Source organism: Arachis hypogaea, chromosome 5 (genome assembly GCF_003086295.3).
Source record: "Arachis hypogaea cultivar Tifrunner chromosome 5, arahy.Tifrunner.gnm2.J5K5, whole genome shotgun sequence".
Lineage (NCBI taxonomy): Eukaryota > Viridiplantae > Streptophyta > Magnoliopsida > Fabales > Fabaceae > Arachis > Arachis hypogaea.
The window spans coordinates 80,630,813-80,636,829 of NC_092040.1; the positions used below are offsets into that span (position 1 = coordinate 80,630,813).

General features: G+C 41.9%; 1 non-coding gene across 1 annotated transcript; it reads left to right on the forward strand.

Moving 5' to 3' along the window:
• The first annotated feature begins 4,996 nt into the window (after positions 1–4,996).
• Positions 4,997–5,104, forward strand: LOC112804715 (small nucleolar RNA R71). Its single transcript, XR_003203332.1, has one exon. It is a non-coding gene; the product is annotated as a small nucleolar RNA R71 (small nucleolar RNA).
• Positions 5,105–6,017: the final 913 nt, after the last annotated feature.

Sequence of the window (6,017 nt, forward strand, 5' to 3'; positions counted from 1 at the left end):
CTGGGATTCCTGAGGGTGACTTTGAACGCCGGAAAGTATGGAAAAAGTATGGACTATCATATATTGCTGGAAAGCCCAGGATGTCTACCTTCCAACGCCGTTGAGAGCGCGCCAATTGGGCTTCTGTAGCTCCAGAAAATCCACTTCGAGTGCAGGGAGGTCAGAATCCAACAGCATCTGCAGTCCTTTTTGGTCTCAGAATCAGATTTTTGCTCAGGTCCCTCAATTTCAGCCAGAAAATACCTGAAATCACAGAAAAATACACAAACTCATAGTAAAGTCCAGAAAAGTGAATTTTAACTAAAAACTAACAAAAATATACTAAAAACTAACTATATCATACCAAAAACATACTAAAAACAATGCCAAAAAGCATACAAATTATCCGCTCATCACAACACCAAACTTAAATTGTTGCTTGTCCCCAAGCAACTGAAAATCAAATAAGATAAAAAGAAAAGAATATGCAATGAATTCCAAAAACATCTATGAAGATCAGTATTAATTAGATGAGCGGGGCTTTTAGCTTTTTGCCTCTGAATAGTTTTGGCATCTCACTCTATCCTTTGAAATTCAGAATGGTTGGCTTCTTTAGGAACTTAGAATCCAGATAGTGTTAATGATTCTCCTAGTGAAGTATGATGATTCTTGAACAAAGCTACTTATTGAGTCTTGGCTGTGGCCCAAAGCACTCTGTCTTCCAGTATTACCACTGGATACATACATGCCACAGACACATAATTGGGTGAACCTTTTCAGATTGTGACTCAGCTTTGCTAAAGTCCCCAATTAGAGGTGTCCAGGGTTCTTAAGCACACTCTTATTTGCCTTGGATCACAACTCTTATTCCTCTATTTTTTTTTTCGTTTCCTTTTTCTCTTTTTTTTTCTTTTTTTTCGATTTTTTTTTCTTTTTTTTTTGTTGCTTTTTCTTGCTTCAAGAATCATTTTAATGATTTTTCAGATCCTCAGTAACATGTCTCCTTTTTCATCATTCTTTCAAGAGCCAACATTCATGAACCACAAATTCAAGATACATATGCACTGTTTAAGCATACATTCAGAAAACAAAAAAAAAATATTGCCACCACATCAAAATAATCAAACTGTTATAAAATTCAAAATTCATGCAATTCTTTCTTTTATCAATTAAGCACATTTTTATTTAAGAAAGGTCATGGATTCATAGGACATTCATAACTTTAAGGCATAGACACTAAGACACTAATGATCACAAGACACAAACATGGATAACATAAGCATAAAATTCGAAAAACATAAGAATAAAGAACAAGAAAATCAAGGAACGGGTCCACCTTAGTGATGGCGGCTCTTTCTTGCTCTTGAAGATCCTATGGAGTGCTTGAGCTCCTCAATGTCTCTTCCTTGTCTTTGTTGCTCCTCTCTCATCATTCTTTGATCTTCTCTAATTTCATGGAGGATGATGGAGTGTTCTTGATGCTCCACCCTTAGTTGTCCCATATTGGAACTCAATTCTCCTAGGGAGGTGTTTAATTGCTCCCAATAGTCTTGTGGAGGAAAGTGCATCCCTTGAGGAATCTCAGGGATCTCATGATGAGTGGGATCTCTTGTGTGCTCCATCCTCTTCTTAGTGATGGGCTTGTCCTCATCAATGGGGGTGTCTCCCTCTATGTCAACTCCAACTGAATAACAGAGGTGACAAATGAGATGAGGGAAGGCTAACCTTGCCAAGGTAGAGGACTTGTCCGCCACCTTATAGAGTTCTTGGGCTATAACCTCATGAACCTCTATTTCTTCTCCAATCATGATGCTATGGATCATGATAGCCCGGTCTATGGTAACTTCGGACCGGTTGCTAGTGGGAATGATTGAGCGTTGTATAAACTCTAACCATCCTCTAGCCACGGGTTTGAGGTCATGCCTTCTCAATTGAACCGGCTTTCCTCTTGAATCTCTCTTCCATTGGGCGCCCTCTTCACATATGACCGTGAGGACTTGGTCCAACCTTTGATCAAAGTTGACCCTTCTAGTGTAAGGATGTTCATCTCCTTGCATCATAGGCAAGTTGAACACCACCCTCACACTTTCCGGACTAAAATCCAAGTATTTCCCCCGAACCATAGTAAGATAATTCTTTGGATTCGGGTTCACACTTTGGTCATGGTTCTTGGTGATCCATGCATTGGCATAGAACTCTTGAACCATTAAGATTCCGACTTGTTGAATGGGGTTGGTAAGAACTTCCCAACCTCTTCTTCGGATCTCATGTCGGATCTCCGGATATTCACCCTTTTTGAGTGAAAAAGGGACCTCGGGGATCACCTTCTTCAAGGCCACAACTTCATAGAAATGGTCTTGATGCACCCTTGAGATGAATCTTTCCATCTCCCATGACTCGGAGGTGGAAGCTTTTGCCTTCCCTTTCCTCTTTCTAGAGGTTTCTCCGGCCTTGGATGCCATAAATGGTTATGGAAAAACAAAAAGCAACGCTTTTACCACACCAAACTTAAAATGTTTGCTCGTCCTCGAGCAAAAGAAGAAAGAAGAGAGTAGAAGAAGAAGAAATGAGGAGAAAGGGAATGGCTTTGTATTCGGCCAAAGGGGAGAGAGATGGTGTTGAAGGTGTGTGAAAATGAGGAGTGAAGGAAGATTTATATAGGAGAGGGGGAGAGGGATGTTCGGCCATTTGAGGGTGGGTTTGGGTGGGAAAGTGGTTTGAATTTGAATGGTGAGGTAGGTGGGGTTTTATGAAGGATGGATGTGAGTGGTGAAGAGAAAGATGGGATTTGATAGGTGAGGGGTTTTTGGGGAAGAGGTGTTGAGGTGATTGGTGAAGAAGAGAGAGAGTGGTAGGGTAGGTGGGGATCCTGTGGGGTCCACAGATCCTTAGGTGTCAAGGAAAAGTCATCCCTGCACCAAATGGCATTCAAAAACACGTTTTGTGCCAATTCTGGCGTTAAACGCCGGGCTGGTGCCCATTTCTGGCGTTTAACGCCAGGTTCTTGCCCTTTCCTGGCGTTTAACGCCAGTCTGGTGCCCCTTTCTGGCGTTAAACGCCCAGAATGGTGCCAGACTGGGCGTTAAACGCCCACCAGCTAACCTCACTGGCGTTTAAACGCCAGTGGGTGCGTCCTCCAGGGTGTGCTATTTTTCTTCCTGTTTTTCATTCTGTTTTTGCTTTTTTCATGGATTTTGTGACTTCTTATGATCATCAACCTACAAAAGACATAAAATAACAAAAGAAAATAGTTAATTATAAAACATTGGGTTGCCTCCCAACAAGCGCTTCTTTATTGTCATTAGCTTGACAGAGGACTCTCATGGAGCCTCACAGATATGCAGAGCCATGTTGGGACCTCCCAACACCAAACTTAGAGTTTGAATGTGGGGGTTCAACACCAAACTTAGAGTTTGGTTGTGGCCTCCCAACACCAAACTTAGAGTTTGACTGTGGGGGCTCTGTTTGGCTCTGTTTTGAGAGAAGCTCTTCATGCTTCCTCTCCATGATGACAGAGGGATATCCTTGGGTCTTAAACACCAAGGATTCTTCATTCACTTGAATGATCAACTCTCCTCTATCAACATCAATCACAGCCCTTGCTGTGGCTAGGAAGGGTCTGCCAAGGATGATGGATTCATCCATGCACTTCCCAGTCTCTAGGACTATGAAATCAGTAGGGATGTAATGGTCTTCAACCTTAACCAGAACATCCTCTACAAGTCCATAGGCTTGTTTTCTTGAATTGTCTGCCATCTCTAGTGAGATTTTTGCAACTTGCACCTCAAAGATCCCTAATTTCTCCATTACAGAGAGAGGCATGAGGTTTACACTTGACCCTAAGTCACACAAGGCCTTCTTGAAGGTCATGGTGCCTATGGTACAAGGTATAGAAAACTTTCCAGGATCCTGCCTCTTTTGAGGCAGTTTCTGCCTAGACAAGTCATCCAGTTCCTTGGTGAGCAAAGGAGATTCATCCTCCCAAGTCTCATTTCCAAATAACTTGTCATTTAGCTTCATGATTGCTCCAAGGTATTTAGCAACTTGCTCTTCAGTGACATACTCATCCTCCTCAGAGGAAGAATACTCATCAGAGCTCATGAATGACAGAAGTAAGTCCAATGGAATCTCTATGGTCTCATTTTGAGCCTCAGATTCCCATGGTTCCTCATTAGGGAACTCACTGGAGGCCAGTGGACGTCCAGTGAGGTCTTCCTCAGTGGCGTTCACTGCCTCTTCTTCCTCCCAGAATTCGGCCATGTTGATGGCCTTGCACTCTCCTTTTGGATTTTCTTCAGTATTGCTTGGAAGAGTACTTGGAGGGAGTTCAGTAATTTTCTTGCTCAGCTGACCTACTTGTCCTTCCAAATTTCTGTTAGAGGACCTTGTTTCAGTCATGAAACTAAGTGGTTTTGATCAGATCGGAGACCATGGTTGCTAAGTCAGAGGTATTCTGCTTAGAACTCTCTGTCTGTTGCTGAGACGATGATGGAAAAGGTTTGCTATTGCTAAACCTGTTTCTTCCACCATTATTGTTATTGAAACCTTGTTGAGGTCTCTGTTGATCCTTCTATGAAAGATTTGGATGATTCCTCCATGAAGGATTATAGGTGTTTCCATAGGGTTCTCCCATGTAATTCACCTCTTCTATTGAAGGGTTCTCAGGATCATAAGCTTCTTCCTCAGATGAAGCTTCCTTAGTACTGCTTGGTGCATTTTGCATTCCAGACAGACTTTGAGAAATCATATTGACTTGTTGAGTCAATATTTTATTCTGAGTCAATATGGCATTCAGAGTGTCAATCTCAAGAACTCCTTTCTCCTGACTAGTCCCATTGTTCACAGGATTTCTCTCAGACGTGTACATGAATTGGTTATTTGCAACCATTTCAATCAGTTCTTGAGCTTCTGCAGGCGTCTTCTTCAAATGAAGAGAGCCTCCAGCAGAGCTATCCAAAGACATCTTGGATAGTTCAGAGAGACCATCATAGAAAATACCTATGATGCTCCATTCAGAAAGCATATCAGAAGGACACTTTTTGATTAATTGTTTGTATCTTTCCCAAGCTTCATAGAGGGATTCTCCTTCCTTCTGTCTGAAGGTTTGGACTTCCACTCTAAGCTTACTCAATTTTTGAGGTGGAAAGAACTTTGCCAAGAAGGCATTGACTAGCTTTTCCCAAGAGTCCAGGCTTTCTTTAGGTTGAGAATCCAAGCATGTTCTAGCTCTGTCTCTCACAGCAAAAGGGAATAGCATTAGTCTGTAGACCTCAGGGTCAACCCCATTAGTCTTGACAGTGTCACAGATTTGCAAGAACTCAGCTAAAAACTGATGAGGATCTTCCAATGGAAGTCCATGAAACTTGCAATTCTGTTGCATTAGAGAAACTAATTGAGGCGTAAGCTCAAAGTTGTTTGCTCCAATGGCAGGGATAGAGATGCTTCTCCCATAGAAGTCGGGAGTAGGTGCAGTAAAGTCACCCAGCACCTTCCTTGCATTGTTGGCATTGTTGTTGTTTTCGGCTGCCATGAGTTCTTCTTCTTTGAAGAATTCGGTCAGGTTCTCTAAAGAGAGTTGTGCTTTGGCTTCTCTGAGCTTTCTCTTCAAGGTCCTTTCAGGTTCAGGATCAGCCTCAACAAGAATGCCTTTGTCTTTGCTCCTGCTCATGTTGCAATTCAATCTCTCAAATCTTGATCAATAGCCAATTCCTTGGTCAATTGCTCATGAGAAGAGATGAAGTGTGGTCACTGATTATACCACATGCACTTCCCAAAACAAATGCTTAGAGGGTTATAGCCACATACCCATCCACACTCAATTTGGTCCAGCATGAGAAAGCATTTCTAGCTAATCTCTTCATTCCTCTTTCAAGGATCCGAAGAGATCCATGTTTGAATAGCTTCTTTTCGAAGATCACTATCCAATTGGATGAAGATCGAAGGCTTTCAAGTAAAATCAAAAGGAGAGATAGAAGAAGAATAAGAAAATTAGTATTGATCCATCAAATTACAACAGAGCTCCCTAACCCAATGAAAGG